Source organism: Heptranchias perlo, unplaced genomic scaffold (assembly GCF_035084215.1).
Source record: "Heptranchias perlo isolate sHepPer1 unplaced genomic scaffold, sHepPer1.hap1 HAP1_SCAFFOLD_255, whole genome shotgun sequence".
NCBI classification, from domain to species: Eukaryota; Metazoa; Chordata; class Chondrichthyes; order Hexanchiformes; family Hexanchidae; genus Heptranchias; species Heptranchias perlo.
Genome location: NW_027139267.1, coordinates 30,001 through 40,000, shown reverse-complemented (window position 1 = coordinate 40,000; position 10,000 = coordinate 30,001).

Sequence of the window (10,000 nt, the reverse complement as noted above, 5' to 3'; positions counted from 1 at the left end):
AGAGCCTTTTGCAAAGTGTCACTTTTTCAGGCACTCTTAAAGTGCACCTGGGCTGTCAGAGAAAGCTCTGAAAATCGTGTTCTCGAAAATCTCCGGGTACCCGACCAATCCCTAGGTGCCCGAATGACAAGTGTCAATTCGGCAGGACGGCCTCCCACCTCCGGCCGCAGATGCGTCACTAAATCCCCGCAACGGGGGCTTTCTCATTTCGGCATAGGGGCTTCCGCGGCCAACTCATTAACCTGTGCTCGGACTTTTTGTGCCACAAGTGCAAGGGACCGTTTGCCGGCAGCTACTCGCACCCCCCCGCCCAGGGGGGGAATCCTCTGACCGGAGATCCGAAACGCCGGCCGAATCCATCCCCGTCGGACTTCCGAAGGGGTTCCCTCGACCGACTGACTTCCGAACTCCTTTCTGGGCTTAAACGGGTGGAATTCGGACCCTCTCGCAAGGGAGCCGAAGCCCGCCAGCCCCGGGAGGCCTCGGGGCCGCCGTTTTCAAGCCCGACCAAAAAACCCGAAAAATGGGGAAAAATGGGAAAAATTCCCACTCCCAAAAGGCTTAAAAGTCGGTTGGGCGGCAGCCCGCGTCGGTCTCTGCAGACCTGGAGGCGCTAGACACAAGTCTGGTAAACAGGCTAAGTCTCGACATGCCACCTCTTACTATCCTGCAGGTACCCCGCCAATCCCCCCGGAACCGGCTGGCAATTGGCGAATCAGCGGGACGAATTTGAATTCGTGACCGACTCTCTGACACCGAATCGCCGCAAACGCGTTTCGATTTTTCGGCTTCGGTACCTCCCATCAGACTTTGACTGGCCATATCTCCGGACTCACGTGTCGCAGCCGGGACCTTCAGGTACCGTTCGACGCGTCTAACCCTGCCCCGTCGAATGGCGCCCCTCGCGGTGTGGTCCGATTTCCGCATTTTGGTCAGATTTGCCTCCAAAGTTTTCAGATTGAGTTGACGAATGCCCCCTACGGGGTAACCTCTTGCCCTTTCGGACCTGGTCCCTGTGACTTAATTTCCGCCTTTTGCTCAATCGTTTCCCCATTTATAATTAATTTTAAAAATCGGGTTACTCAGTTCTGGTTTACCAGTTCCCTCTTCGGACTTCGTTTTTGGTTAATCATTTCCGGTTCACCAGTTCCCGTTTTGGACTTAGTCTCTGCGGGCCGTTTCTCATCTTTTGGTTCATCAGTTCCCCTCTTTTAATAATTTTTTGGCTGCTTTCGTTTGATCATTTCCCTGCCTTCTGGGTAACTTTTCCCCCTTAGGACTTCATCGCCGCACATTGTTTTCGACTTCTGGTTGATCATTTCACCCCTTTTAATCATTTTTGCAACTTTTGGTTAACCATTTCCCCCAGCTTCTGGTTAACCATTTCCCCTTTGGGACTTAGTCTCTGAGCATTCTTTTGGGATTCTGGTTAATCATTTGCCAATTTTAAAAAAATGTTGCCACTTTTGTTTAATGCTTTCTGGTCAACCTTTCCCTCTTTCAGACTTCACCGCGGCACATTGCTTTAGCCTCCTGGTTAATCATTTCACCCCTTTTAATCATTTTTGCAACTTTTGGTTAACCATTTCCCCCAGCTTCTGGTTAACCATTTCCCCTTTGGGACTTAGTCTCTGAGCATTCTTTTGGGATTCTGGTTAATCATTTGCCACTTTTTTAAAAATGTTGCCGCTTTTGTTTAATGCTTTCCCTGCTTTGTGGTCAACCTTTTCCCCTTTAGGACTTCACCGCGGCACATTGCTTCAGCCTCCTGGTTAATCATTTCACCCCTTTTAATCATTTTTGCAACTTTTGGTTAACCATTTCCCCCAGCTTCTGGTTAACCATTTCCCCTTTGGGACTTAGTCTCTGAGCATTCTTTTGGGATTCTGGTTAATCATTTGCCACTTTTTAAAAAATGTTGCCACTTTTGTTTAATGCTTTCTGGTCAACCTTTCCCTCTTTCAGACTTCACCGCGGCACATTGCTTCAGCCTCCTGGTTAATCATTTCACCCCTTTTAATCATTTTTGCAACTTTTGGTTAACCATTTCCCCCAGCTTCTGGTTAACCATTTCCCCTTTGGGACTTAGTCTCTGAGCATTCTTTTGGGATTCTGGTTAATCATTTGCCAATTTTTTTAAAATGTTGCCGCTTTTGTTTAATGCTTTCTGGTCAACCTTTCCCTCTTTCAGACTTCACCGCGGCACATTGCTTTAGCCTCCTGGTTAATCATTTCACCCCTTTTAATCATTTTTGCAACTTTTGGTTAACCATTTCCCCCAGCTTCTGGTTAACCATTTCCCCTTTGGGACTTAGTCTCTGAGCATTCTTTTGGGATTCTGGTTAATCATTTGCCAATTTTTAAAAAATGTTGCCACTTTTGTTTAATGCTTTCTGGTCAACCTTTCCCTCTTTCAGACTTCACCGCGGCACATTGCTCCAGCCTCCTGGTTAATCATTTCACCCCTTTTAATCATTTTTGCAACTTTTGGTTAACCATTTCCCCCAGCTTCTGGTTAACCATTTCCCCTTTGGGACTTAGTCTCTGAGCATTCTTTTGGGATTCTGGTTAATCATTTGCCAATTTTTTAAAAATGTTGCCGCTTTTGTTTAATGCTTTCTGGTCAACCTTTCCCTCTTTCAGACTTCACCGCGGCACATTGCTTTAGCCTCCTGGTTAATCATTTCACCCCTTTTAATCATTTTTGCAACTTTTGGTTAACCATTTCCCCCAGCTTCTGGTTAACCATTTCCCCTTTGGGACTTAGTCTCTGAGCATTCTTTTGGGATTCTGGTTAATCATTTGCCAATTTTTAAAAAATGTTGCCACTTTTGTTTAATGCTTTCTGGTCAACCTTTGCCTCTTTCAGACTTCCCCGCGGCACATTGCTTCAGCCTCCTGGTTAATCATTTCACCCCTTTTAATCATTTTTGCAACTTTTGGTTAACCATTTCCCCCAGCTTCTGGTTAACCATTTCCCCTTTGGGACTTAGTCTCTGAGCATTCTTTTGGAATTCTGGTTAATCATTTGCCAATTTTTAAAAAATGTTGCCGCTTTTGTTTAATGCTTTCTGGTCAACCTTTCCCTCTTTCAGACTTCACCGCGGCACATTGCTTTAGCCTCCTGGTTAATCATTTCACCCCTTTTAATCATTTTTGCAACTTTTGGTTAACCATTTCCCCCAGCTTCTGGTTAACCATTTCCCCTTTGGGACTTAGTCTCTGAGCATTCTTTTGGGATTCTGGTTAATCATTTGCCACTTTTTAAAAAATGTTGCCGCTTTTGTTTAATGCTTTCTGGTCAACCTTTCCCTCTTTCAGACTTCACCGCGGCACATTGCTTTAGCCTCCTGGTTAATCATTTCACCCCTTTTAATCATTTTTGCAACTTTTGGTTAACCATTTCCCCCAGCTTCTGGTTAACCATTTCCCCTTTGGGACTCAGTCTCTGAGCATTCTTTTGGGATTCTGGTTAATCATTTGCCACTTTTTTAAAAATGTTGCCGCTTTTGTTTAATGCTTTCTGGTCAACCTTTCCCTCTTTCAGACTTCACCGCGGCACATTGCTTTAGCCTCCTGGTTAATCATTTCACCCCTTTTAATCATTTTTGCAACTTTTGGTTAACCATTTCCCCCAGCTTCTGGTTAACCATTTCCCCTTTGGGACTTAGTCTCTGAGCATTCTTTTGGGATTCTGGTTAATCATTTGCCAATTTTTAAAAAATGTTGCCGCTTTTGTTTAATGCTTTCCCTGCTTTGTGGTCAAACTTTTCCCCTTTAGGACTTCATCGCCGCACATTATTTTCGAATTCTGGTTAATCATTTCACCCCTTTTAATCATTTTTGCAACTTTTGGTTAACCATTTCCCCCAGCTTCTGGTTAACCATTTCCCCTATGGGACTTAGTCTCTGAGCATTCTTTTGGGATTCTGGTTAATCATTTGCCAATTTTTAAAAAATGTTGCCGCTTTTGTTTAATGCTTTCTGGTCAACCTTTCCCTCTTTCAGACTTCACCGCGGCACATTGCTTTAGCCTCCTGGTTAATCATTTCACCCCTTTTAATCATTTTTGCAACTTTTGGTTAACCATTTCCCCCAGCTTCTGGTTAACCATTTCCCCTTTGGGACTTAGTCTCTGAGCATTCTTTTGGGATTCTGGTTAATCATTTGCCACTTTTTTAAAAATGTTGCCGCTTTTGTTTAATCGTTTCCCTGCTATGTGGTCAACCTTTTCCCCTTTCAGACTTCATCGCCGCGCATTGTTGTCGACTTCTGGTTAATCATTTTTCCCCTTTAAATCTTTTTTTGCCACTTTCGGTTAACCATTTCACCCAGCTTCTGGTTAACCATTTGCCCCATTATACTGAATTTTTCCGCTTTGGTTTAATCATTTCCCTGCTTTCTTGTCAACCTTTTCCCCTTTTGGACTTCGCCGCCGCACTTTGCTTTTGCCTTCTGGTTAAACATTTCTCCCCTTTTAATCCTTTTTCCCACTTTTGGTTCACCAGTTCACCCAGCTTCTGGTTAACCATTTCCCCTTTGGGACTTAAGTCTCTGAGCATTCTTTTGGGATTCTGGTTAACCATTTGCCACTTTTTTAAAAATGTTGCCGCTTTTGTTTAATGCTTTCCCTGCTTTCTGGTCAACCTTTTCCCCTTACGACTTCGCCGCCGCACTTTGCTTTCGCCTTCTGGTTAATCATTTCACCCCTTTTAATCCTTTTTCCCACTTTGGGTTGGACAGTTCACCCAGCTACTGGTTAACCATTTCCCCTTTGGGACTTAAGTCTCTGAGCATTCTTTTGTGATTCTGGTTCACCATTTGTCCCTTTTTAAAAGATATTGCTGCTTTTGATTAAACCTTTCCCTGCTTTGCGGTCGACCTATTCCTCTTTCAGACTTCATCGCCGCACCTTGTTTTCGACATCTGGTTCAACATTTCTCCCCTTTTAATCCTTTTTCCCACTTTTGGTTAAGCAGTTCACCCAGCTTCTGGTTCACCATTTGCCCCTTTTTACTGAATTTTTCTGCTTTTGTTTAATCATTTCCCTGCTTTGCGGTCGACCTATTCCTCTTTCAGACTTCATCGCCGCGCATTGTTTTCGACATCTGGTTCAACATTTCTCCCCTTTTAATCCTCTTTCCCACTTTTGGTTAAGCAGTTCACCCAACTTCTGGTTAACCATTTGCCCCTTCTTACTGAATTTTTCTGCTTTTGTTTAATCATTTCCCTGCTTTATGGTCAACCTTTTCCCCTTTAGGACTTCGCCGCCGCACTTTGCTTTCGCCTTCTGGTTAATCATTTCACAACATTTTAATCCTTTTTCCCACTTTTGGTTAAACAGTTCACCCAGCTTCTGGTTAACCATTTGCCCCTTTGGGACTTAAGTCTCTGAGCATTCTTTTGGGATTCTGGTTCACCATTTGTCCCTTTTTAAAAGATATTGCTGCTTCTGTTTAATCCTTTCCCTGCTTTGCGGTCAACCTTTTCCTCTTTCAGACTTCATCGCCGCGCATTGTTTTCGACATCTGGTTCAACATTTCTCCCCTTTTAATCCTCTTTCCCACTTTTGGTTAAGCAGTTCACCCAACTTCTGGTTCACCACTTGCCCCTTTTTACTGAATTTTTCTGCTTTTGTTTAATCATTTCCCTGCTTTCCGGTCAACCTTTCCCTCTTTCAGACTTAATCGCCGCACATTGTTGTCGACTTCTGGTTGATCAGTTCACCCCTTTTTTATCCTTTTTCCCACTTTGGGTTAAGCAGTTCACCCAGCTTCTGGTTAACCATTTGCCCCTTTGGCACTTAAGTCTCTGAGCATTCTTTTGGGATTCTGGTAAACCATTTGTCCCTTTTTAAAAAATGCTGCTGCTTTTGTTTAATGCTTGCCCTGCTTTGCGGTCGATCATTTCACCCCTTTTAATCCATTTTTGCCACTTTGGGTTAAACAGTTCACACAACTTCTGGTTCACCATTTCACATTTCGGAACTTTTATTCCCACCATTACTTTGGGCTTCTGGTTCATCATTTCACGCTGTTTTACAAATCTTTGCCGCTTCACTTTTAATCCACAAACCGTGGCTCGCTTTCGGGTGGGGGGGGGGGTAGCGGGTTTGGGCCGGGCACTCGACATCCCGGTGTGCGACCGGGTTCGTTCTGGTACCGCTCGGTGCCCCTCGTCCTGCTCTTGCCGCGGAAGCAAACCAGACGACCGTCGGTCTCACGCCCGAGGGGAGAGGAGGCGGAAAGCGGTTTGCAGCCTTTCGCTGTACCTCCGGCGGGCAGCGCCGCACCTCCGAGTGCTCGGTACCGTTCGCTGCACCTCGTCCGGCCGCACGCAGCGAGCCAAACCCGGAGGAAATCGGCCTGTGCCTTCTCGAGATATGGGCCTCCGGGTGGGACGGACAAACCGGGGCCCCGAGCTCGCTTTCGGCGGCCCGGCACTCGACTTCCCGGTGTCCGAACGTGATCCTTCCGGTACCCTTCGGTGCCCCTTGCCCGACTCTAGCTCCCGTGCTGAAGCGGAGTCGGTCGGCCTGACGGCCTGCCGAGTTAACCAGCGGAAAGCGGTGCGCAGCCTTTCGCTTGCAGCTCCGGCGGGCAGCGCCGCACCTCCGGCTGCTCAGTGCCGTCCGCTGCTCCCCTTCCGGCTGCACGCAGCGAACCATACCCGGAGGAAATCGGCCTCGGCCTTCCGGAGATATGGGCCTGCGAGTGGGACCAATAAATCGGTGCACATTTCCGGCTCGGTTTCCGGCCTCGGCACTATCAGTTCACGCCGTCCGACCGACGTCGTTCTGGCACGGTTCCGTTGCTCCTTGATCCGGTCCAGCCACGGTAATCAGCCGAAGATGGTGGGGGGGACACATTGCCCGCCGAGTTAGCCGGAGGAAATCGGCCTCGGACTTCCTCAGATATCAGCCTCCGGGTGGGACAGACAAACCGGGGACCCGAGCACGCTTTCGGCGGCCCGCTGGTCGACTTCCCGGTGTGCGACCGGGTTCGTTCCGGTACCGTTCGCTGCCCCTCGTCCTGCTCTAGCCGCGGAAACAAACCCGACGACCGTCGGTCTCACGCCCGCGGAGGGAGGTGGCGGAAAGTGGTTTGCAGCCTTTCGCTGTACCTCCGGCGGGCAGCGCCCGACCTCCGAGTGCTCGGTACCGTCCGCTGCGCCTGGTCCGGCCGCACACAACGAGCCATACCCGGTGGAAATCGGCCTGTGCCTTCCAGAGATATGGGCCTCCGGGTGGGACGGACAAACCGGGGCCCCGTGCTCGCTTTCGGCGGCCCGCTAGTCGACTTCCCGGTGTGCGACCGGGTTCCTTCCGGTACCGTTCGCTGCCCCTCGTCCTGCTCTAGCCGCGGAAACAAACCCGACGACCGTCGGTCTCACGCCCGCGGAGGGAGGCGGCGGAAAGTGGTTTGCAGCCTTTCGCTGTACCTCCGGCGGGCAGCGCCCGACCTCCGAGTGCTCGGTACCGTCCGCTGCGCCTGGTCCGGCCGCACACAACGAGCCATACCCGGTGGAAATCGGCCTGTGTCTTCCGGAGATATGGGCCTCCGGGTGGGACGGACAAACCGGGGCCCCGAGCGGTGGCACCCTGCTCGCTTTCGGCGGCCCGGCACTCGACTTCCCGGTGTGCGAACGTCATCGTTCCGGTACCCTTCGGTGCCCCTTGCCCCACTCTAGCTCCGGTGCTAAAGCGGAGTCGGTCGGTCTCACGGACGCCGAGTTAGCAGGCGGAAAGCGGTGCGCAGCCTTTCGCTGTCACTCCGGCGGGCAGCACCGCACCTCCGAGTGCTCGGTACCGAACGCTGCGCCGCCTCCTGCCGCACGCAACGAGCCATACCCGCAGGAAATCGGCCTCGGCGTTCCGGAGTTATCCGCCTCCGAGTGGGCCTGACCAAGCGGGGTGAACTGGAAATCATTAACCAACGTACTTCCATGTTTTCACCCGCAGAGGGCAGCACTCTCTTCTCCGTTTTAAACTGGGCCGACCCGGCTCCGTTTCGAGACCCGGCACTCGACTTCCCGGTGTGCGACCGGGTTCGTTCCGGTACCGTTCGCTGCCCCTCGTCCTGCTCTAGCCGCGGAACTAAACCCGACGACCGTCGGTCTCACGCCCGCGGAGGGAGGCGGCGGAAAGTGGTTTGCAGCCTTTCGCTGTACCTCCGGCGGGCAGCGCCCGACCTCCGAGTGCTCGGTACCGTCCGCTGCGCCTGGTCCGGCCGCACACAACGAGCCATACCCGGTGGAAATCGGCCTGTGCCTTCCGGAGATATGGGCCTCCGGGTGGGACGGACAAACCGGGGCCCCGAGCTCGCTTTCGGCGGCCCGCTAGTCGACTTCCCGGTGTGCGACCGGGTTCCTTCCAGTACCGTTCGCTGCCCCTCGTCCTGCTCTAGCCGCGGAACCAAACCCGACGACCGTCGGTCTCACGCCCGCGGAGGGAGGCGGCGGAAAGTGGTTTGCAGCCTTTCGCTGTACCTCCGGCGGGCAGCGCCGGACCTCCGAGTGCTCGGTACCGTCCGCTGCGCCTGGTCCGGCCGCACGCAACGAGCCATACCCGGAGGAAATCGGCCTGTGCCTTCCGGAGATATGGGCCTCCGGGTGGGACGGACAAACCGGGGCCCCGAGCGGTGGCACCCTGCTCGCTTTCAGCGGCCCGGCACTCGACTTCCCGGTATGCGAACGTGATCGTTCCGGTACCCTTCGGTGCCCCTTGCCCCACTCTAGCTCCGGTGCTAAAGCGGAGTCGGTCGGTCTCACGGACGCCGAGTTACCAGGCGGAAAGCGGTGCGCAGCCTTTCGCTGTCACTCCGGCGGGCAGCACCGCATCTCCGAGTGCTCGGTACCGTACGCTGCGCCGCCTCCTGCCGCACGCAACGAGCCATACCCGGAGGAAATCGGCCTCGGCGTTCCGGAGTTATCCGCCTCCGAGTGGGCCTGACCAAGCGGGGTGAACTGGAAATCATTAACCAACGTACTTCCAGGTTTTCACCCGCAGAGGGCAGCACTCTATTCTCCGTTTTAAATTGGGCTGACCCGGCTCCGTTTCGAGACCCGGCACTCGACTTCCCGGTGTGCGAACGTGATCGTTCCGGTACCCAACCGTGCCCCTTGCCCCACTCTAGCTCCGGCGGTAAAGCGAAGTCGGTCGGTCTCACGGACGCCGAGTTAGCAGGCGGAAAGCGGTGCGCAGCCTTTCGCTGTCACTCCGGCGGGCAGCATCGCACCTCCCAGTGCTCTGTACCGTACGCTGCGCCTCCTCCTGCCGCACGCAACGAGCCATACCCGGAGGAAATCGGCCTCGGCCTTCCTGAGATATCAGCCTCCGAGTGGGCCCGAAGAGTCGGTGGCACCCTGCTCGCTTTCAGCGGCCCGGCACTCGACTTCCCCGTGTGCGAACGTCATCCTTCCGGTACTCAACCGTGCCCCTTGCCCCACTCTAGCTCCGGCGATAAAGCGGAGTCGGTCGGTCTCACGGACGCCGAGTTACCAGGCGGAAAGCGGTGCGCAGCCTTTCGCTGTCACTCCGGCGGGCAGCACCGCACCTCCCAGTGCTCGGTACCGTACGCTGCGCCTCCTCCTGCCGCACGCAACGAGCCATACCCGGAGGAAATCGGCCTCGGCCTTCCTGAGATATCAGCCTCCAAACGGGCGTCACAAATCAGGGCACATGGTCAGCTGCAAAGCAGCGTCATTACAACCTCTCACTGCACCCCACACGACATTCCGCTTGCCTGCCTGCCGCTGCCTACTCTCACCAGCGAAACAAAGTCAGGATAACACCCCAATGCAAGCAGCTCCCTTCCGGCCAACCAACCCACACCAATCCCCTTGCCTGCCTCCCACAAATTCCACCAGCCAGGCAAAGTCAAAATCAACCCACAATAAACGCACTCCACAACGGCCATCGACCGCTATACACCCCCTTGGGCGACTATTAAGCCCGAGAACACTAACTGTAACCAACCGCAGTGAAAAGTTGAAGTGGCAA